Raw genomic sequence first — 25,375 nt, forward strand, 5'->3', positions numbered from 1 at the left:
TAAGGTTAAAGTTCAAGACGTTCAAGATAGAATGTGTACAGTGTCAAAATTTATCCGATTTTCGTGCGAAAGTTAAAATAATTTTAACTTCTTCCGATGACTTTTTAATTTCGTACGAAAACCAAACTGTCACTTTTCAGCCAATGAAATTCTCTGAAATTTCTATCGTATGATCGTACCGTCGGACATCGGATCTGTGAAAATCCACCTTAACAACATTCGTGAAGACTTTGTCAAGTTCATTGGCGCTTATGAGAACCTAAAAATAATTAGAGAAAATCAAGAAAGAGAGAAAGAACAATACCTGACCGGAGAAGCATTGGGAAAAATAGTAATAAACTTGTTGAAAGAACTGCACTTGGATCCGAAGAAATGTGTAGGAATCAGTACTACGGCAGGAATTGTGAATCTTAAGGCACTTCTCACACATGGTAAAAGTGTGTGAAAAGTGGCTTAAAACTCTCCATTTTAACCCTAATTTTTAAAAATTACTCCCCGTACCTCCGGTACCTCTCTCCAAAAAACGTTCATGGCCCCTCCCGAAAATCGGTCCTGGATCCGCCCTTGAGTTGAGTCCGCGAGTCTTTACCCGTGCGTCATCATTTAAAGCATAGGAAATAAGTTGGAAATTTACTGAACGCAACGGCAAATGGATATTATTCCGATCACGGGTTATTATAAAATTTGAAGTTATCAAATAAATAGAATGTCAAATTTAAGTTTTGCTTTAAAATTTTGGTGCATCATTACAGCTACATTTGAAGTAGCTTAATAAATTATTGTATTATCATTGATTAATAAATAAATAAACAATTTATAAAAAAATCCAATAACATATTTTCTTTTTGTTATTTTATTCACTTTGGCGGAACCTTAAACACAAGCATTCAACTGTGTCAACAATGAGGTTAGCTTTGTACGTCGTCAAAATTTATCTTAAAATAACATAAAATTAGTTGTGAAAACAACTGTTTGTATACTTCAAAATGCAAAATTTGTTATTTTATTCACTTTGGCGGAACCTTAAACACAAGCATTCAACTGTGTCAACAATGAGGTTAGCTTTGTACGTCGTCAAAATTTATCTTAAAATAACATAAAATTAGTTGTGAACACAACTGTTTGTATACTTCAAAATGCAAAAACTTAACAAAATAACATCAAAAAATTCAACAAACTGACAGCCAAAAAGTAAACAAACCAAAACGTCAGAAATTGTACTTAAAATATGTGATGACATCCCCAATCGTCTTTCTTTGTACCTATCACTTTTCAATACACTGAGTCTTATTCGGTCATAAAAATAACATGTGTTTTTGCTTAAATAACAGGCGGCAGCTGGTTTGTCATTAATTTCATGCATGCAAGAGAATGATGCTAAATAAAAAGTATGTGTTTTATCTCACCAGGTATTAATGACGCACGGGTAAAGACTCGCGGACTCAACTGTACACAAGAAAAAAGTAATGCTATTCTACTGCATAATATATTTAATTGCAATTGTATTCTATGATTTTTGTAACTCTACAGGTATCTACCACATTTTTTAAAGAATATATATGAAATAAATAGGTCATTAAAAATCCAAACGTATTTTTTTTAAATACATATACATATTTTCAATACATTCCTACTTTCCGAGTTCATTTCAATGAGTGAAGTGAATGAATTTGAATGCAGCATTCTGGGTGACGTCACTCCCGCCATTAGATTCTCGACGCTGATTGGTGGAAAGTTACCATGCAACCTGTCTATTTATGAACCTTGGCCTAAAGTGACATTCCTCCGTCAACCCATAGGACATGACAGGAGTACATAGAACACAGAACTATAACTAGACTGACTAGTTACCCTGACACCCATGTCACAGAATAAAGAACAAGCAGAAGGCCCACTCTCTTTGGCGGGAGAAGTACGCGCAACTCATTTGCGTCTGAGGAATCGGCCATTTGTTGAGAGGAAGCAGTGCTGTTCAGTGGAATTTCACCTCGTGTGCATTAGAAAGTTCAGTGGTAGCGTGTATTGTGTATTCACTGTCATTAATTTGTGTTGTTATTGTGGAGTTGGAGTTATCGTGTGCTATACATAAATAAATATATTATATACATATATTACTAATAATATAATATAATTATTATTAATAATATTTATATTTTTAATAATAATTATAAATTGTTTATCTAATTTTAGGCAAAATGGGCAAGTCACATCTAGTATGTGCAGCAATAAATTACGACAGCAAAGCGTATAATTGCAATTTGTCTTTTTTCGGTTTTCCGAAAGACAAGGAATACTGAATATAATGCACATGGCAATTTAAGTTGAATTATCAAATAATCATTATTAGATTGAAGTTTACTGCTGTAATTCTTAAATTTGTTTTAAATATATATTTCAACTTCGAAGATCTGAATACATAAATACTATACTAAAATCACAATAAAGATCCACTAGAAATAAACCAACCAAAATACATTGAATGTTACAAGGAGCACTCCCAAAACATGATTTACAATGTACATACATTGTAAATCCCAAATAATGATTCGGGAGTGCTCCTCGTAACATTCAACGTGTCTTGGTTTGTTTATTTCTAGTTCATTTTTATTGTGATTTTATTATAATTGTTAATTTTCTCACCTTTCTGGATCCATAGGAAAAGTAAAAAACTTTCATTACATTTCAAACGGGTCTTTTTACAACTTTTAACAGCACATAATATGCGTCCACCCCTTTTTTCCACTTATATTCACTTATTACTTCTAAAATAGTAAAAAACCTTGCAATAGGGCTTTTCAACGATTCTCATTTGTTTCGAGCTTCTGTCAAGTGTCGTATGCCCAATAAATGACCGTTTGGGAGTGCAATTTCCAGGAGCAACTCCGAATTGCATGAAAATTTGGATTTAGGTTCTACTTACCCTCCACATCAAAGTTGAATTTGTACCGTTGGTTGCTTTTACTTAGGGGGTCACATTTACCCCTTCTCGGGGAGTGAAAAACGCGTGTTTAAAATAAGTCCGGAAATGGATAAATTGACTTATTTTAAGCACATTTTGTTCTATAAAGTTTTTTTAGTTAAGTCAATACTTTTCGAGTTATTCGTGATTTAAAATGTTGATTTTTTGACAAAAAAACTACGTTTTCAAACCGTTTTTCCCAAATAACTCCTAAACTTCCAAATAAAAAGTAAATATTATATCGAAAAAAATATTTTTAGCAAAAGTGTAGCCTATAAAAAAAAAACGAAAAAAATGGTGTACCAGTAAAGTCTACAAATTGAGTAGAAGCAAAGTTATAGCTCATGAAAAATACGTTCTTATTCGTCTAATTCCAAATCGAATAATTCAACGCGAAATCACCGAAGAAAGAAGCGTCTTTCGGGAAAACCTTATTAACATTTTTTAAGTATCGAAAAAAGCTTATTATTTGTTTTTTACAAAAGTTTACAGCATCAAAAATAAACGAGTTACACTGAAAAAAAAAGTTGGCCCCTTTTTTTTGTAAAAAAATCGTGAAAACCTCCCTCTATTTAGCACCCTAAATGAAATTAATCGTTTGGCTTTACCATCTATTTTAACTGTGTGTGTATTGTTTATATGATCTGTAAGTTTGATTGGTTTGAAGTGCTTATTTTTGAAAACATTTGGTTTTATATTAAAAAAAATTTCTAAAAATTTTTGAAAAATTTCATTTTTTCAAAATAACTTAAAAAGTATTAGTGATAAGAAAAATCTTAAAGAGTAAAAAAATGTAGGTTTTGCTATTATAAATATGATAGTTTCATTTTGTTTCTCCGTAAGACAAAAATTGGTTAAGATAGGGCTGTTCAAAATTTGCATACACTCGTGATTAGTGACCCATTCCAGCTTTCTCAATTATAACCCTTTCAAAAATAAACACTTTAAACCGGTGAGACTGACAGATCATATAAAAGATAGATAGGTAAGTAAATTGTTTGTAAAGCGGTAGCGAATAATTTCATTTGGGGAGCTAAACACGGCGAGATTTTCATGATTTTTTACAAAAAAAAAGAGGACCAACTTTATTTTAAGCGTAACTCGCTTATTTTTAATGCTAAAACTTTTGTTAACAATTAAAACAAAGCTTTTTATAAACATTTTTAAACAAATTTAAATGGGGTTTTCCCGAAAAGTGCTAAATTTTTTGGTGATTTCACCTAGAAATATTCGATTTGGAATTAGACGAATAAGAACGTACTTTTCATGGGTTACAACTTTGTTTTTATTTTATTGATAGACTTTACTGATAAACCATTTTTTGGGTTTTTTATAAGCTACACTTTTGCTAAGGATATTTTTGTCGAAACGTAGATTCGTCTGAAAACGTAGATTTTTTTGTCGAAAAATCAACATTTTCAATGGCAAATAACTCGAAAAGTATTGACTTACGTAAAAAACTCTATAGAACAAAAGTTGCTTAAACAGTCAATGTATCCATTTCCTGTCTTGTCTTGAACATGTTTTTTACCCCCTAGAAGGGGTGACTGTCACCCCCCAAGTTAAAGCAACCAACGGCACAATTTCAACTTTGAAGTGAAGAGAACCTAAATCGAAATTTTCATGCAATTCGGAGTTGCCCCTGAAAATTACACGGTATCGCCGAACTTCCCGTTCATTTAATGGGCTATTTGTATTTATTTATTACCTAATTATGTGAAAATTTAAAATTAAAATAAACAATTTATGATGTCATTTGTCATTTTTATTTATACTAATTTTCCACTCAATTAATAAATTCAAAAATGTTTTATTGTATTATTTATTATATTTTAATTCAGTACATTTCAATTATATGTTTATCCAGGAATAGAAAAATTAACCAAAATTGATTCAAATTAAATTTGTTTACGGCAAGCATAGACATAATAATATACAATATTTCATGTCCTACTTTTACTTGAAGAATACACATGAAATTATTTCAAATTTACTAAATTAAGGTCTGAATATTTAAATTACGGTTCTGTCGTAGCTTGTCACAAATTTCTCAATCCGAACCTGTGCTTTTCCTCAATACAAATGGCGGGCGCGTACTCGCAAACATCAAAGGCGGCATCCGAGAGTGGGCCTTCTGCTTGTTTTCTATTCTGTGCCCATGTCATGTTCTTACGTTGCGCATCTGGTTACAACCATGATACTATAGGGCTTTTCATCGACTGTCATTTGTTTCGAGCTTCTGTCATGTGTCACATAATATTAATTTAGCTACGTCATACGTCTTTGGTTTTCCCAATAACGTATGACGTAGATATATTAATATTAGATGACACATGACAGAAGCTCGAAACAAATGACTGTGAATGAAAAGCCCTATTCGCTCTGAGCGTTAACAAAGTGTCAAAGCAAAATTGACCGACCTGCTCATGGTGGCGGTTTTTTGAAATTTTATCAGGACGCTTTGTGTATGTTTAAATGAGACATTTAAAAAAATGCCGTGTCCCGCTAGTGATATTATGTATTAATATAAACAGAAAATAAAAACGCACTTAATCTGATATAAATTCTTCTATTTCCAATATTGATTATCAGTTTGATTTTGTATACATAACCTCACTATCGCAGTTTATGTCAATAAATCTTTATTAACGAAAAAGAGAATATGTTTGTTGCACTATAAATTACAGTATAAATTAATAACTAATGAATTCTAACAATTGTATTCGGTTATTATCACTACAAAATAAAATATTCAAGTTTAACAAAATAATCCAATAAGACTCAATGTTAAAACGTCCTGACAAAATGTGACAGCGTGTGATGTGACTGTAAGTAGAGGGGAGACGCACGGAGCCAATAAATAAAGAGATAGTATTTTCCCGTAGCGCAAATACGTCCAAGCTCGCGCATTGATGATGTAACTGGAGACCGGAAGTTGAATTTGAATTCTTGTTAAAGTTAAATGGGATTTGTATGCATTATGTGATGAAATTATTCAATTAGCAAAATAAAATTAAACTTCAATGTATTCGAAAAAAATGTAGTGTCGAGATTCCAGTCAAAATAACTGTCAAAGATAAAATATAAAATACACCCGCGAACAATTCAAAGTAATCGGACATTACGAATGATTACGAACCATTACGAACTTGCCGGTCTCCAGTTACGTCACGACTTCCGGATGTGCAATATATTATCTTGTTATTTATAGTATCATGGTTACAACCATCAAATAACGACATTTCTATGACAAAGTACATTTCTATGAACAATGAACATAGCTTTGTTCCAACCTGTTCCAACATGAACTTTTGGACGGTCCACGACGATCACCGTCCTGCGCAGTACCATGGAAACTTATTATTTCGTTCCCATGGAACCCATAAACGTTAATTATCTAGTAACGAAACGGTAATCTGACGGTTCTTGGTCGTGTTGGAACAAACCTCATGATATCCACAAACCATACATACTCATAGACGTTTCACGTAAATTGTCAAGGTCAAGACAGCAAATTAGTTACCATTCCAATCCAGAGATGTCGCTGTTAGTCAATTCTCTTGTCATATTTAACAACTGACAGTTGATAATTAAATTAATTTGTTATTTACTTTTTATTTTACAGTTTGTGGCTTAATTAGTTTATTATAGTGGTGTTACGTTTTTAATTAGATTAAATCACAATTTTAATCAAGTGTAGTAACCTCCTCTCCGTTTTTATGAGTAGAATTTTTAGTTTACATTGATCATCCCGTGTTGTGTTTCTCCACATTAAACAAAAACAATATAATATATCCTGAAACAGTTTATTCCAATAGACAAGCGTGTCATCAACATTTCGGACCTATTATATTTTTGGAAGTTTGTAAAAGATTATAAGGTAATATTTATCTAAACAATCATCCTGCAAGATTCTTTAAAAAATTTTCATTCAACTCAATACACATCGACATCAGTGCTTTCACGTGACACATAGCAGTAGTGATTAGCATTTTGAAAACAAATTGGAATATTTGAAGTTTTCAGTAAAATATGGAATAAAACATTGAATTGTCTTTCTGTTGTTTTAATTTCCTGCGAAATTTCATCAAAAATCCCGCAAAATTTATAATTTGAAATTCTCACTTAACTAAAATTTGTCAATTTAATTCCCATTCCAATCAAGAGATGGCGTTAATTCGATCCGAAAGATTAACATGGTCGTGAAACGTCTATAAGTATGTATGGTTTGTGATGATATCATGAACCACCCTTGAACCCAAAGATCTTATACACATAGATTTGGCCAACTCCGAAAAATAGCGTAACGCGGAGCAGTTCGGGTCGGTGGTCTATCTATTTCTCTCTACCGGCGCTTAAATTTCTCTCTCTAGCATAATGATGGCTGCCGCCTCTGTGTTTCTGTCGTTCCGTTACTCCCACCTCTTGGTAGATACGCTCACACTCGCACGACAGACAAAGATAGCTAGACCACCGTACTTGATATCGACGTTTACACAGAGACATGTAAAGAAAATAGACTTGGCTAGGGATATGCCACTCAATGCATCGGGGTGTAACGTTGATATCAAGTACGGTGGTTTAGCTATCTTTGTCTGTCGTGCGAGTGTGAGCGTATCTACCAAGAGGTGGGAGTAACGGAACGACAGTGACACACAGGCGGCGGCCATTATATGCTAGAGAGAGAAAGTTAAGCGCCGGTGGAGAGAGATAGATAGACCACCGACCAGAACTGCTCCGCGTTACGCTATTTTTCGGAGTTGGCCAAATCTATGTGTGTAAGATCTTTGCGTTTACACCCCGATGCATTGGGTGCATTCAGCAGACGCAATCGCTAACTAATCGATTAGTAATCGATTTGTGATTTACATGCTGAATGTCACAATTTATGTGGCATTCAGCAGAAAATCACTAATCGATTAGTTAGCGATTGTGTCTGCTGAATGCACCCATTGAGTGGCATATCACATATCCCTAGCCAAGTCTATTCTCTTTACATGTCTCTGCTTGAACCACCTGATAATTGTCAATTACCGGGCGCCTTGTTTTTATTTCTCTATGACAGAGAGAGAGACAGACCATACATTATCTATGGACACAGACACCGAGATCTGGGAGAGATTAAATGTCCAGCAAACGACGGCACTGTTGCCAGATTTACCTTTTTCCTTTTAGCGGGAATTTTAAAATTAGTCTAATGCCACTTTGGTTTTAAAAGAGAGTTCTGCATTCTTAAATTTATAACCTTACTTTTACAAGTAATTAGGATTATTTATTTACATGTAAATATTGAAACAAGTATTGTACTGTGTCATGATTTAAAACTCATGCTGCAGTATTTTGAAAAAAAATGAAGCTCAAAAGAAATATACTTATACAGTACAAATTATTTTTTAATGGGAATGGAGATTTACGATTTCAAAGGTGAAAATGTGTTGGATAGTATAGATGGACACTTTTTTATTTTAGTATTAAGTGGTTACATAATTATTCAGAATATTAATAAAAGTACTAGTAATTTGAATTAGTTTTAATTTATAATACCTAGTATTAATTCTCATCATGTATCTGGCTAAATAGCTAAGGGCTAAAGCCGCAAAATAAAAAAATTAAAAAAACATTCTTAGTGGCCTAGCACCTTTACTTTACCTGGGGGCGAGGCGAGTTAATAAATTCTATTTTCTTATTACAGTCATTTTGTGACGGCTTAAGAAGTTACATAAATGACGTCTTTAGGCTGTGAAATATTAACCGTAGAAAGACATCTTTATGACTTGTATTTACATGATATAGGGCTTTTCATTCACAGTAATTTGTTTCGAGCTTCTGTCATGTGTTGTCTAATATTAATATATTTAAGTCATATGTTATTGGTATTGCCAATGATACAAACCAAACACGTATGACGTAGATATATTAATATTATGTGACATGTGACCGAAGCTCGAAACAAATGACAATCGATGAAATGCCCTATTCAATAGGGCTTTTCATTCACAGCCATTTGTTTCGAGCTTCTGTCATGTGTCACATAATATTAATATATCTACGTCGTACGTTATTGGTATATACCAATGATACAAACCAAAGACATATGACGTAGATACATTAATATTATGTGACTCATGACAGAAGCTCGAAACAAATGACAATCGATGAAAAGCCCTATTGGCATCTGCATATCAGGATCCGGTAATACTATATAATTTATCTATGATCAGGATATTGCTGGGTGTACACAAGTAAACAACATTTTTTTGATTAAAAGGTTTATTTCATTAAATCAAAACTTACATGGATACAATTTGAATAAGATATTTTTTCTATTTAAAGTAATATAAGATATATACAAGGTGTAACGAAAATACAGGTCATAAATTAAATCACATATTCTGAGACCAAAAATAGTTCGAATGAACCTAATTTACCTTAGTACAAATATGCACATAAAAAAAGTTACAGCCCTTTGAAGTTACAAAATGAAAATCGATTTTTTCGAATATATCAAAAACTATTAGAGATTATTTATTGAAAATGGACACGTGGCATTCTTATGGCAGGAACATCTTAAATAAGAATTATAGTGAAATTTGTGCATCCCATAAAAATTTTATGGGGGTTTTGTTCTTTTAAACCCCCCCAAACATTTGTGTATGTTCCAATTAAATTATTATTGTGGTACCATTAGTTAAATTCAATATTTCTAAAACTTTTTTGACTCTTAGTATTTTTTCGATAAGGCAGTTTTTATCGAGTTACGGCTTCTTTTTTAATATGTTTACATACAAATTTTATTGGGGTTTTGTTCCTTTAAACCCCCCAAATGTTTGTGTATGTTCCAATTATACTTTTACTGCGGTACCATTAGTTAAACACAGTGTTTTTAAAACTTTTTTGCCTCTTTGTATTTTTTCGAGAAGGCACTTTTTATCGAGATATTACTTCTTTTTAATATCGTTCAAAATATACCTAAAAATGTAAATCATAAATAAATTTTCATATTATTACAAAGTCTTCATAATCGTACTTAGCCATATACAAATATGTGGTGCATTTGACAAATATTCAAAATATCTCGATAAAAACTGACTTTTCGAAAAAGTACTAAGAGGCAAAAAAGTGTTTAAAATATTGTGTTTAACTAATGGTACTACAATAATAATTAAATTGGAACGTACACAAAAGTTTGGGGGGTTTAAAGGAACAAAACCCCCATAAAATTTTTATGGGGTGTCCAAATTTCACTATAATTTTTTCTTAAGATACTACTACCATAAGAATGCCACATGTCTATTTTCAATAAAAGATCTCTAATAGTTTTTGATATATTGGAAAAAATCGATTTTAATTTTGTAACTTCAAAGGGCTGTAACTTTTTTTATGTGCACATTTGTACTAAGGTAAGTTAGGTTCAATCGAACTATTTTTGGTTCCAGAATATGTGATTAAATTTATGACCTGTATTTTTGTTACACCCTGTATTTTAGTATAACTCTCCTACATTAACAAGCTTTAACACATTCAGTGGCCATGACATATGGGTAGCATCACAAAGGTTTTACCGAAGCTACTGACAATGCATAACTTATGTGAGTAGTACTGTGTAACTAAATAAATGATTTAAGTATGTGGTACCAGCCAAGTAGAGCTTGTTCAAGATGGGCACCAAATGTGTTAATCTGGTCATGCACAGAGAGTTATACTATAATATGTTATATCTCATATTGCACACTATTGTAATGAGTGAGCCTACATACACGAACTATAATATATTATTATGGTTCTGTGTATGCAGGCTCACTCATTACTACTGTAGTGAACAATATGAGATGTAATAATATGAGATATACCTATTATATATTATGGTATAGCTCTCCATGAGTGCCAAGTTTTAAGCTTAACTGATAACAACTAACGGATACTCTTTTATCCAAAATTTTATGAAAATTTTGAATGGTCATATTGGTATTAATTCCACAACCCCTTCCTATAACAATAGGCCCATTGTTGGATGCTATTGCAGTAGTTCTACTGGAAATACTTACTAAAATTGTATGTATCTGCATCACTTAGAAGTCTACCCAAAAAGCTATTAATACTCTCTAAACTCTAAACCATCATTAATAGATCTTGTATACATATGATTTTTTTCAGAATCAGATATTTTATTAAGATTTACTTGCCATGCCCTATCTATGTGCCAGGCACTTAACAGTCTATTAGGAGCAATACCCATTACATTTGACAAGGCATTGTAAAAGGTGTCACTTATGCCTGATATGAAAACATTTGACTATACATATAATACCAACACAGACATGTATTTAAAAAAATTGGTAAATAAAAGTAGGTATCTTTTCTATTTGAAAATAAGAAAGCAGTACAAAATCCATTCCCAAATTCATCTTTTACTAATACTGTCATAAGTTCAAAGTCATAGGATTTGAGCCCATGAGTTCCATCGATTGTGATAAAGGATTTACCAAACTTAATTAACATTTCCTTTTGGCACAGCATTAAGGAAAATAAGACAAAAATCATAAATATTAAATTCAGAATGAATATCCATTAGTATGCCCTGTTGTTTGTAAAATAATATTGGACATGAGTCTGTAAGCATTCAACCCAAAAATAAACACTGGTTGCATCATCATTGTACATATATCCATCTTTCAAGTCAATGCCATAAGAGAGTTTAATGTTTGTGATATCTTTTCTTGTAAGTAAATTAATTCTTTTTAATTCGCCTCCTATGCTATTATGCTATCCTGAACAGTCTGAAGTTTACTAAAAAAAAGTAAAATATAGGTACCTATAGGAGAATCAAACACACTAGTTTGAAATTGTAAACTATAGTAAATATTCATGATTAATATTTAAAAAGTGGTTTAGTGAGTGGTAACATTCTTGTTTTAAATTATATTGTGTATATCGACAGCGGAAAGGCAGGACCTCGTAACTGAAAATTTGTATAAAATGAGTTACTTCGGTTTTCGCTTTAGAATAAGTGTATCAGCACCTATTAAACAGCTTTTAGAGCTGGGAAAGCCTTCCGGAAACTTTCCCAGCTGTAACCACTGTTTAATAGCTGCCGATACACTTATTCTAAAGCGAAAACTGAAGTAACTCATGTTATAAAAATTTTTCAGTTACGAAGTCCTGCCTTTCCGCTGTCAATATGCAAATATTTTACTTACATTTTTGAAGAAAGTCTCAAAATAAACTTTGAAGAGATATTTATCTGATTTTGGTATTTATGTAAGTGCTCTATATCATCATCATGCCCGTAATGTGTTTTAAAATATGTTACTGCACAACAATCGGTTTCAATATTTTTAGATACTATTATTCTGCTAGTACACCAAATAAACATTTTGCAGGATCCTTGGGATTTTAAAGCTCTCTTTCTAATAATTTTTTGAGGATCACATACATATACATTCATAATAAGATGTTTCATGTTCTTGTACTCTCATTCTCTTCCTGTGCCATCCATACAGTGCAAATCTAAAAAAAAAAACAACATAACAGGTGATTACATGGGTAGTTATACTACTTACAGCTTACTTTGTATCTACTCTATTATCTAGTATTACTCTATTAATATCTACCTACATAAAACTATCTTTGAAATCTAAATTTTTGATATCAACATCAACCTTAATACTTAAAAAATAAATAATAATGTGGAAGTTACATACCTAAAAGTTTTTGCAATTAACATTGAGTTTTGAATTGCAATTTTATCAACTGGAAAAGACTGCAACATAATGAGTTTTAAATTATGACACAGTACAATATTTATTGTTTCAATTTACATGTAAATAAAATAATAATAATCCTAATCACTCGTAAAAGTAAGGTTAAGATTTTTGACTTGAGAAAACAGAACTGTCAAATTTAAAACCAAACTGGCAAAAGACTCTAAAATTTTAAAATTCCCGCTAAAAGGAATCTGGCAACATTGCCGTCGTTTGCTGGACATTTATTAGGTCTGTTCCTTTGTTTTTTAGTGTTACACTTTTGAGTGTAAGTGTAAGAAATTCTATGGACATTTGAGTGTAAAATGACAGCGGATGTGACAGCGGCTCATGACAGCGGACAGTATTAAACGAAAATTATCGGTGTGCCAATCAAGCAAAGGAACAAGGAACTTCCGAATATGGCCTAACTGGGGGCACATAACATAACCTAATCCTAATATTTACATTTGTAAAGAATATCCTGTTTGTTTTTATTGTCGATTGTGCAGCGAAATTGTGATAGCAAATCAAATATAAAGTAGTTTATCGCCTACAGAACTGAATTAGTCCATAGCAGTTATCAGTTTTTCTTTCTTGGGAAGCTTATACATGTAACTTTTATTGTTGTAAATTGTGGGAGTAGGGCAGACAGGGAAAAGTCTTATTTTGTACTGTTCCCAAGGCTCCCCATGCAATACATTTAAATGAATTATCCAAACAAAGCCGGGGACAATGGATAAAAGCCACAAGAAGAACAGATATAAGGGAACTAAAATTAAAATATGAAAAGTAAACATTTTATAAGTGGTAAGTTTAATGTAATTCAATTAATAAGGATTTTAAATGTCTACAATAATAATAAAAATGTGATAATTCAAGCTTAATTATTAGGAAAGCCAGCCATGTTTCACTTCCATGAAGCAGAGAAGGGAGGTATATAATATACTGTCCCTTTTGTCTTCTCATTAATTTCTCTTTTGCTAATGAAACCTGTAGTGAGGGAGTGATATAATCGTGATGTTTTAGCAATTTTGTTGTTCATTTTTTTTGCATTTTTTGTCTATTATAGTTTATAAATATTCAAAATCATTCATATGTTCTACTAAATTTCCGTCTAGGTTTATATGGATTTCTCTCGGTGTCTTGGAAATAAGTAAGGTTTTAGTCTTTGCTAATTTTATTTTCATTCCTTTTTCTGCAAGTTCTCTCGTCTATAAATTTAGGTTGCTTTGTAAAGATTTCTCTGAACTTGGTATCAATGCAATGTCATCTGCAGATACACATTTACTCAGAGTTATACTTTTTAATCAATGGTAACCTAAATCTAATTTTCGGGACTCTACTGCATTTTTTTTATTGGTTCATTCATATATATAATATAATGAATAGCAGTGAGCTTAAAACTCCACCTTGCCTTACTCCTTGTGTATTAGCAAATTTGTTTGATTCACAGTTTAATGCTCGCACAATGTTCCAGTACATAAATTTTACTTGCATCAATTAGTTCTCCTCCAACATCGAACAGTTCAAGCCCTTTCCAAATGTGATGTCCGGGTACCTTGTCAAAGGCTTTTTCCATTGTCTTATAGTAAAGATATGATCTTGGACACTGTGCCCGGTCAGAAACCTTTTTGTGCATCGTCTAGTTGATGTTCCACTTTCTTTCTCAGTCTCATCTCCAGTGTTCATTCATAAATCTTAGCCAGTACACTTAGCATGAAAATACCTCGATAATTTGAACATTACTTTTTTACCTCCCTTCTTTACCAGAAGAGCCATTACTGCTGTTGCCCAATCTTCTGGGATGCGTTTCTGTTTCCAAATTGTTATCAGTAATTTGTGTAAGTAGTGTAATGCAGATTCCCCCATATATTTCAACAATTGTGTTTTGATATTATCTATTCCTGCCACTTTACCATTTTTCATTTTTGCAATGGCTTCCGTTAATTCTTCCATTGTTATTTCATTACTCAACTCTTTGGAATATTTACTCCATCTATTAACTATATCTTGTGGTTGGGTAAGTGTTTCTCCATTTTATTTTTTTTTATTTGCACGACAGTACTACCTGATTTACTTCTCATTTTTTCAGACCTTAATAGAACAATTTTTGGTTTGTCCTACTACTGTCTTGCTCCATCTTTTCTCCAAATCTCTCCCACTGTTCCAATTTAGCTTTTTTAACTTTTTCTTTCACAAGCTTCCTTGCTTATTAACTGTTATTTTCTAGATAAGCTCTCCATGGTACTTTCTTTTCTTTCACAGCTATTTTTATCTCTTCGCTCCACCAACTAGTCCTTTTTTTTTTAAATACTTTTATTCAATAAAAATATTAAAATACTCTTGTGATAGTGAAGAGACAGTTTATGTTTCCTTTCAATCCAGAGGCGATACAGCTCCGTGAAGTTAGCCCGAAAAAGTCGGGAAAAAAAATGCGATTGATGCCATTCGTTTGTCCATTGATTGTCCACGTTTGTCCACCATTTTATTTCGTTAGTCCACCCATCAATTCTTTTTTATAAACAAAAATTTTTTTTCGTTCTAACTTCACAAATCCACAAATTTTCGAAAATTTAAAAAAACTCTTGCTATATTGTTTGTCCATCGTTTGTCCATGTTTGTCCACCACATAATTTTTTTGTCCACCCTCTGAAACAACCCCCTGTTAATTGTAATTATTTTTTTATTTCTTAATTCGGGCTAACTTCACGTTCTCTTAAATGGGCATTTAAACGTTAATTCAGGTGCAGAATCACAACTAAGCGTTTGTCCACCCCTTTGCAGCATTTGTCCAACCCCTTAAAGTGCGAAACAACCCCCCTGTTAATTGTACTTATTTTTTTATTTCTTAATTCGGGCTAACTTCACGTCCGTTTAAACGTGTATTTTAAAGTTAAATCGGGTGAAGAATCACAACTACCCGTTTGTCCACCCCTTCGCAGCGTTTGTCCAACCCCTTAAAGTGCGAAACAACCCCCTCGTCAATTGTAATTATTTTTTTATTTCTTTATTCGGGCTAACTTCACGTTCTCTTAAATGGGCATTTAAACGTTAATTCGGGTGCAGAATCACAACTAAGCGTTTGTCGACCCCTTTGCAGCGTTTGTCCAACCCCTTAAAGTGCGAAACAACCCCCCTGTTAATTGTAATTATTTTTTTATTTCTTAATTCAGGCTAACTTCACGTCCGTTTAAACGTGTATTTTAAAGTTAAATCGGGTGAAGAATCACAACTACCCGTTTGTCCAGCCCCTTAAAGTGCGAAACAACCCACTCGTTAATTGTAATTATTTTTTTAATTCTTAATTCGGGCTAACTTCAAGTTCTCTTAAATAGGTATTTAAACGTTAATTCGGGTGCAGAATACAACTACCCGTTTGTCCACTCCTTCGCAGCGTTTGTCCAACCCCTTAAAGTGCGAAACAACCCCCTCGTCAATTGTAATTATTTTTTTATTTCTTTATTCGGGCTAACTTCACGTTCTCTTAAATGGGCATTTAAACGTTAATTCGGGTGCAGAATCACAACTAAGCGTTTGTCGACCCCTTTACAGCGTTTGTCCAACCCCTTAAAGTGCGAAACAACCCCCCTGTTAATTGTAATTATTTTTTTATTTCTTAATTCAGGCTAACTTCACGTCCGTTTAAACGTGTATTTTAAAGTTAATTCGGGTGAAGAATCACAACTACCCGTTTGTCCACCCCTTCGCAGCGTTTGTCCAGCCCCTTAAAGTGCGAAACAACCCCCCTGTTAATTGTAATTATTTTTTTATTTCTTAATTCGGGCTAGCTTCACGTTCCCTTAAATGGGCATTTAAACGTTAATTCTGGTGCAGAACCACAACTACCCGTTTGTCCACCCCTTCGCAGCGTTTGTCCAACCCCTTAAAGTGCGAAACAACCCCCCTGTTAGTTGTAATTATTTTTTTATTTCTTAATTCGGGCCAGCTTTTAAATGCCCATTTAAGGGAACGTGAAGTTAGCCCGAATTAAGAAATAAAAAAATAATTACAATTAACAGGGGGGTTGTTTCGCACTTTAAGGAGTTGGACAAACGCTGCGAAGGGGTGGACAAACGGGTAGTTGTGATTCTGCACCAGAATTAACGTTTAAATGCCCATTTAAGAGAACGCGAAGCTAGCCCGGAATAAGAAATAAAAAAATAATTACAATTAACAGGGGGGTTGTTTCGCACTTTAAGTGGTTGGACAAACGCTGCGAAAGGGTGGACAAACGGGCAGTTGTGATTCCGCACCCGAATTAACGTTTGAATGCCCATTTAAGAGAACGTGAAGTTAGCCCGAATAAAGAAATGAAAAAATAATTACAATTAACGAGGGGGTTGTTACGCACTTTAAGTGGTTGGACAAACGCTGCGAAAGGGTGGACAAACGGGCAGTTGTGATTCTGCACCCGAATTAGCGTTTAAATGCCCATTTAAGAGAACGTGAAGTTAACCCGAATAAAGAAATAAAAAAATAATTACAATTAACTAGGGGGTTGTTTCGCACTTTAAGGGGCTGGACAAACGCTGCGATGAAGTAGACAAACGGGTAGTTGTGATTCTTCACCCGAATTAACGTTTAAATGCCCATTTAAGGGAACGTGAACCTAGCCCGAATTAAGAAATAAAAAAATAATTACAATTAACGAGGGGGTTGTTTCGCACTTTAAGTGGTTGGACAAACGCTGCGAAAGGGTGGACAAACGGGCAGTTGTGATTCTGCACCCGAATTAGCGTTTAAATGCCCATTTAAGAGAACGTGAAGTTAACCCGAATAAAGAAATAAAAAAATAATTACAATTAACTAGGGGGTTGTTTCGCACTTTAAGGGGCTGGACAAACGCTGCGATGAAGTAGACAAACGGGTAGTTGTGATTCTTCACCCGAATTAACGTTTAAATGCCCATTTAAGGGAACGTGAACCTAGCCCGAATTAAGAAATAAAAAAATAATTACAATTAACGAGGGGGTTGTTTCGCACTTTAAGTGGTTGGACAAACGCTGCGAAAGGGTGGACAAACGGGCAGTTGTGATTCTGCACCCGAATTAGCGTTTAAATGCCCATTTAAGAGAACGTGAAGTTAACCCGAATAAAGAAATAAAAAAATAATTACAATTAACTAGGGGGTTGTTTCGCACTTTAAGGGGCTGGACAAACGCTGCGATGAAGTGGACAAACGGGTAGTTGTGATTCTTGACCCGAATTAACTTTAAAATACACGTTTAAATGGACGTGAAGTTAGCCGGAATTAAGAAATAAAAAAATAATTACAATTAACAGGGGGGTTGTTTCGCACTTTAAGGGGTTGGACAAACGCTGCAAAGGGGTGAACAAACGCTTAGTTGTGATTCTGCACCCGAATTAACGTTTAAATGCCCATTTAAGAGAACGTGAAGTTAGCCCGAATAAAGAAATAAAAAAATAATTACAATTGACGAGGGGGTTTTTTCGCACTTTAAGGGGTTGGACAAACGCTGCGAAGGAGTGGACAAACGGGTAGTTGTGATTCTGCACCCGAATTAACGTTTAAATACATATTTAAGAGAACTTGAAGTTAGCCCTTATTAAGAATTAAAAAAAATAATTACAATTAACGAGGGGGTTGTTTCGCACTTTAACGGGCAGGACAAACGCTGCAAAGGGGTGGACAAACGGGTAGTTGTGATTCTGCACCCGAATTAACGTTTAAATGGCCATTTAAGAGAACGTGAAGTTAGCCCGAATTAAGAAATAAAAAAATAATTACAATTAACAGGGGGTTGTTTCAGAGGGTGGACAAAAAAAATTATGTGGTGGACAAACATGGACAAACGATGGACAAACAATATAGCAAGAGTTTTTTTAAATTTTCGAAAATTTGTGGATTTGTGAAGTTAGCCCGAAAAAAAATTTTTGTTTATAAAAAAGAATTGATGGGTGGACTAACGAAATAAAATGGTGGACAATCAATGGACAAACGAATGGCATCAATCGCATTTTTTTTCCCGACTTTTTCGGGCTAAGTTCACGGACCTAGGCGATACACAATCTCCAGACAGTTGTTTCTGCCTTACGGCGTCCCCAGTGGAGCTGCCTGCACACCTCTGAATCAAAACGAAATCAAAATGTCTATTTAAGTGGAATTTCAAAAATAGTTATCTACTATTAGGATGCTTCAGCGATATCTCTTAAAGAAAAGAGAAAAGTCCCAGATACAAAATTCACTATTAAAATAGTAAATAATTATTTAAATCTGAAACTTTTCTTATTGGAACCCCTTTCTGGTACATCCTTAATCTCTTTTTGACTTTTACAATTTCGGACTTTGAATTATCTTTCTGATCTTTTTTCTAGATTAATGAAAGCAGAATGTAACTGTATACTGCAGAGTCCTTTTCCCTTTCTTTATTCATCATCTCTTGTCTTATAAATTGTAAAAGTCAGAGATTAAGGATGTTACCAGAAAGAAGTTCCAATAAGAAAAGTATCAGATATAAATAATTATTTACTATTTTTATTTTAATAGTGAATTTTATATCTGGGACTTTTCTTTATTCTTGTGATACTTTCCACATTTTTATGATTTTTTTATGGTACACAATGTAGAATTTTTATTTATGTCTTTGTTTTAGGAACAACCACCAGATATTTAAAAGGTATAAAAAGAAGAAACTGCTGGAATTTCAAAACAAATGTGTTTGACTAGTAAAGATTTGGATAAATAACAGGAGTTACTTTGGGCTATAGCTACGTGCAGATTTATTTCCTTGTGGCTTCCTATGTTAATTCTTATTAATTATACACTTAAATATGTTTTTAGTCTCAGGAAGATTTTATATTTGATTATTTTTGAATAAACATTATTATTATTATTACCTTAATTTCCATTAAATAAATTTACTGTAATCAATAAAGTAATCGTTTAATTGTTAATAAATTATCAAGTATGATTCCCAAATATTTTATTTGTTTGACACCTTCTATGGGCTGATTGTGAGATTATAGTTAAGGTACCAAAGGTATTATAAGGATAATAACACTTGAGGTCAATGGTGTATATACCGAGGGCCTTTGGCCTGAGGGATATAAGTTGACTGAAAGCGATATTATCGTTAATACCTGTGGTGCCTTCAACATTTAATGTCCGACTAAATTATTCTTTATAGGCAAAAAATTGAAGGAATTTTGAATTAATTAGTTTTCAAATAAGTACATTTACCAGCAATAGTTGTAACGTAATTGTGGTAACCATAGTTTTACTTGGGTTGTTATTTGTCAACTTGACAGTATTTAACTAGTTATTTAAATTTAATACCCTAGGGCGTAATTTTTCAAAATAATGCCCTAGAGCCTAGGGCATTATGCCATACTTAACTGACTTCGAAATCATGTCATTATTTATCAAACTGACTTCAAAATCATGTCATTATTTGTCAAATAATATACCAGTCGGACATTAATATTATTACAGTAGAACCTCGATTATCTGTCAGGGCACCGGACCAAGGGTATGACGGATAATCGAAAAGACGGTTAACAGAACATTAAAAAAAATAAAAATTCATAGTACAACTCTCAAATTTCATTTGTATGGTTTGTTTGACAATATAAGAGGGATTTATGTTCATACAATCGAATCAATTTAAAATATTCTGAAATTTGTGTTTTACTGCTGCTTCATATTTTGCGACGGCTGAATTTCTTAATCGGCATAAGGCATAAGATCATGCAATCTACTTTATTGGCTTCTTCTTGTTGAGAATACCACTCGATGAATTATTGCATATGCGATGCAGCTTCTCTAGATTATTTACGCAAATCTTTGTCAGTTACAATAGGTTCATCAATATAGCTACAGTCAAGCTTCCTTGTGTCCAAGCATCAATATAGCTACTGTGTCAGCTTCCGAATAGGTTTGGTCCGCCTTTGTTGCCATTTCAATGAGTTCTTTATCTGTCAGCAATGGATAGCCGTTTGTGTCCTCATCACAAATCAAATTACCTTTTTTTTTATTTTTTTGCATTTAAATGATTGCTAATGTATAACTCAATACAACTTCTGTATGTACCCTGACGGTTAACAGAGGTGACGGTTAATGGAGAGACGGATAATCGAGGTTCCACTGTACATGATTTCGAAGTCAGTTATATTATAATGCCCTAGGGCGTTATTTTTCAATATTTATTTTGAAAAATAATGCCCTAGCTAGGGTATTAAATTCAAATAACTAGTTAAATACTGTCGAGTTGACACAATTACGTTACAACTGTTGCTGGTAAATGTACTTATTTAAAAACTAATTAATTCAAAATTCCTTAAATTTTTTTGCCTATAAAGAATAATTTAGTCAGACATTAAATGTTGAAGGCACCACGGGTATTAAAGATAATATCGCTTTCAGTGAATGTTTATCCCTTTAGACCCTTTTAACCCTTAAGATTGCTATCTAAAAAAAATACCAAGAAACTTTACAGAATCAACGATACTGATCTGACTGTAATTAACACATTCACAGACACACTTTAGATGTAGACACATCTTATGGAGTAAGTGGCTTCATATGCAGTTGTGTCTGTGAATGTGTTAAGAGGTAAAGATTGACGAGCTCCTGTATAGGATAATGCTACTGTTTTATGTTAAAAAAAGGTAAATTAGAATCGGACCAGGTTTTTATCGTGAGTAGATCAGAAGGTATAGTAGCAATATTTGAGTTGCTCCAAGTAATACTGGTATCATCAGCAAAAAGAAAATTTTTTCCATCAATTTTTAAACTAGGGATGTCATTAATAAACGTAAGGAAAAGTAGACGACCTGATACTGAACCTTGTGGTTTGTAGAGGACCCCACATACAATATTTTGGAGACTAGAGTCTGTATTATTTGCTCTAACCAGTTGTTTCCAACTATCCAAGTAAGATTGAAACCAATTCAAAGAAATTCTTCGAATTCCATAGAAATTTAGTTATTTTTATCAAAATTTCATGATTTACACAATCAAAAGCTTTGGCATAGTCACAAAAAACAGTGGCAGTGTGAAGATTATTGCTCAGTGCTTGATAAACCTCATGTAGTACAGAAAACATGGCATCAGCAGTACATTTATTATTTAAAAAGCCGAACTTTTGTAATAAAATGTTGTTTTCAACAAGAAAGGACATAAGTCATGCTTTTATGAGTCTCTCAATAATTTTGGAGTACCGGTAGTAATGCAATAGGTATATACTTGCAGGAATTAGATTTTTCACCACCCTTATGAAGAGGAATAATGATAGCTGTCTTTAGGTACTCTGGAAATTTACCTTTCTCAAAAGAATCATTAATTGGCGAGATGAGGACACAAGGATCTACAGATCGAGCGAGTCTCGTAAATTGCACAGCTTCGAGCCACGCTTCACGCAACCATATTTGCGTACTTGTGTTTTGGGTTGTGTGGTCGTGCTCTGGTCGATTGGAGTTATAATTTACCAAATTTAAATATAGTCGTTTCTACTGATTCATAATATGTATATTATAATATAATATATTGAAGTTTTTAAATATTGCTAATATTATTAAAGTTTTTAACATTGTATTTTAATATACTTTGTTTTATTAATAATAATATTACCTAAGTATTGCACCTTGTTCAAAAAAAGTTCAAGATAAATACCGCGGTTTTTTCATATGAAAATGCAAAGAAAAAATATACAATTTGCAGAGTATGTAAATGCTTGTTTTTTGATAAAACAATACAAATTGTATGTAGGTAGGTAGAGTAGCAAAGCATTGAGTAGTTATAGCAAAAGTAGCTACGCCATCTGAGAGACAATAAGGATGAAATTAGTTTTATATTTTCTTTTCTCATGGAGCATGCATGATGGAGAGTTTTTTAAAATATGTAACAAAGCATGTTGTTTTGTTATCTATGTTGCAAATATGTTGTTTTTTTTTCAAATTACAAAATATGTTGTTTTCAATACAAGTACCTAATTGTTGTTATTATTTAATGAGCATTTAGAATTTTGACTAACGCTCGATTTCATAATAAAGTTAAAGTGTGTGTTACCTTAAAAAAAGCAATTGTTACAGTTAAAGAAAACTTTAAATTTAAAGTCCACTTTAACTTTATTAATATAAAATCGAGCGTAAGAAATTTTATAAACTTTGGAAAATAGCATTTCAAAAAAAGTACTGTAAGTATGCTGTATTTTTAATTTTTTCTCAAAAAATAAAACAAAACTCATTTTAAAACATATATTAAATTATAAACACAACACTAAATAAATAATTTTTCTCAACAGTTAAAAACCACACTTAAAAGTTTTAGAAATTCACATCCCAGAATCAAGTTACTCAAATTTTCAAACACCTCACCTGACACAGTGTCTCAAGTACGATTGCACGAAGCTGTTGATGTTATATTTTTACTCACATTAACAAAGTATTCATTTAGATTTCCAGGGTCTGAAAGGAAAAATGTTTAAGCTGGGTGAATTTTATTTCGAAGATCGTTTATTATGGACTAAGTTTCTTTTGCAACACTTTTAGAGCTTCTCAGACAATTTTGATAGTACGATTTTTTAGCTGATTTTATAAGTTTTAAATAGGTTTTCCTATACTTGCTGATATATTCAGTGACAGAGCCATTGGAAAGTAAATTTCTTGATGTAGAGTAGTGAACGCATATTCATGGCTGATATGCGGATACCGGATACCTTTAGTAGTCCAGGGCCCAGGATTTGCGATGTTTTGGCTTAATTGTAATTAAAGGAAATGCTTTGTTGAACATAAGGACATGAAAGCATATTAAAAAAATCACTGAAAAGTGATAATTTTAAAATTACAGGAAAGTGCCACTCGGAGGTTAAGCAAAATTAAATTAAAACTTGTAGCTACTTTAGTTTTTTCAATTTATAAATCTAGTTTAAATTAAACTAAAAAGAAATATATCTTTTTTGTAAACAAACAAACAAACACATTTAACGGCTAAACAGCTGGCGCCGGTTGGATGATACTGCGCAGGACGAGTGTAATATCCACCACCGTCTCGGAGGTAGGTGTAGAAAAGTGTTACACTTTTTTTCCTACAGCATTTCAAAGAAACGAGTTGTACGCGTTCTACGACAGAAGTTGAGTGTATCGTGAAAAAAAGTGTAAACACTAGAAAAACAAAGAAACAAGAAAGTGTAACACTTTTACACTTTTCTTACACTTTTCAAGAACTAGTGTTACACTTAAAACAAAGGAACAGACCTAATCTCTCCCCCGAGATCTGTGCCGAGACCAATGAACTGTCAATACGGATGGAATAGGCACCAAGCGGTCTAAAAGTTGGATTTATAGTTTGACGTAGCGTAGACGTAGACGCAACTCAGACGGAAGAAACGGACTGGAAACCATAGATAAAGTATATATAAGTAGAATAGATAGGCAACTCTTTGATACGTAAAATTGCAATGTATACAGCGCCCTCTGTCCGGTTTAGTCATGAACTAAATGGACAATGGCGGGAATTTTAAACGTTCAAATAAGCTTTGTTGCTAATTATTGTAGTAAAACAAGATTCTATAACATAATGCAAATTATAAAAATAATCGACAATAAAATTGTTTCTTACATTAGCGATTATTTTTTGTAATTTGCATTACATTATGGAGTCTTTTGCTGCAATTATAAATATAGTTCATACAATAGGAAAGGTAGAAAAACAAAATTCAAAAATTAAAATATTTATTTAAAAAATTAACGGCACAATTTACAGGAAAGTACCAAAATTAAAGCTCATAATAAAATTAAAATATTTCCAGTATCTTTTTGTAACATTGCCGAGTTTATAAACACATCAATCCTGACATTAAGGTAGCGCCGAAATTAACACAACATTTTTAAATGGACCGTGATAGTGTGACGTCAAAACGTCAAAATTTTTCCAAACACGCTGTGTCTAGGGTATACGCTAACGTGTACGCAAATAAAAAAGTTAGGTAGAATGGGTAGAAAGGTCATAACAAATATTTTTCTATCAAACAAACACTAAACATATCAAAATAGCGTGTATCAAAATATACAGTCACTGCCCACGCTAAATAGTCACTAGCTTGATAAAGTTTAACTTCTTTATTTGCGTACATTTTAGCGTGTACCTAGACACAACGTGTTTGGAAAACTTTTTTTGACGTTTTGACGTCACGACTATCGCGGTCTATTAAATTACATGGATGCAAAGTAACCCAAAAGAATATTCCTTACTTCTTCAGTCCTGTTTGGTACACATCATTTCAACACCATTGATTCAAAAATTTGCACACAAACTGAATATTTTACTTTATAGTAAGAGAACAAAAGTCTTTGTTATATATAGCTAATCTATAAGTAAAAAGTAAAAAAACAATTTAATAAAATAAATCCAAACACGTATGTAAACAAACAACGGGTTATGAGATGTTAGCACCTCATTGATCGAATTTCGTAAAAATAATTATACCATCCTTTTGCTCACGGTTTGTACAGCAATGATCACTAGGTTTCAGATTTTGATCACCTGTAGTTTATTTTTTATTAAGGGTTGAAAATTCAAGGACGAAAAAAAAGATGTTGGCACCTAATTGATCGAAATCTTTAAAACAAATGACTGTATTCGATAGGAAATAAAGCGCTGAGCAATGATCACCTATTTTGAACATTGATCAGGCTTTTTTTTGCACTGAAAATA

The 25,375-nt window shown here is 32.9% G+C and overlaps 2 long non-coding RNA genes across 3 annotated transcripts; one reads left to right on the plus strand and one right to left on the minus strand.

Annotated features, from left to right (window-relative positions):
• Positions 1 to 9,174: 9,174 nt before the first annotated feature.
• Positions 9,175 to 12,805, minus strand: LOC126884301 (uncharacterized). 2 transcript variants are annotated; one of them, XR_007697949.1, is made up of 4 exons: positions 12,661 to 12,802; positions 12,157 to 12,466; positions 10,781 to 11,746; positions 9,175 to 10,708 (listed from the first exon to the last, which is right to left on the minus strand). It is a non-coding gene; the product is annotated as an uncharacterized LOC126884301 (long non-coding RNA). The 2 variants fall into 2 exon arrangements; XR_007697948.1 differs by lacking the exon at positions 9,175 to 10,708 and having other exon boundaries at positions 10,742 to 11,746; positions 12,661 to 12,805.
• A 145-nt stretch (positions 12,806 to 12,950) lies between these two features.
• On the plus strand, positions 12,951 to 19,642 carry LOC126884303 (uncharacterized). The gene is made up of 2 exons (XR_007697950.1): positions 12,951 to 13,509; positions 19,317 to 19,642. It is a non-coding gene; the product is annotated as an uncharacterized LOC126884303 (long non-coding RNA).
• Positions 19,643 to 25,375: the final 5,733 nt, after the last annotated feature.

Source organism: Diabrotica virgifera, chromosome 5, assembly GCF_917563875.1.
Source record: "Diabrotica virgifera virgifera chromosome 5, PGI_DIABVI_V3a".
Classification (NCBI taxonomy): Eukaryota; Metazoa; Arthropoda; class Insecta; order Coleoptera; family Chrysomelidae; genus Diabrotica; species Diabrotica virgifera.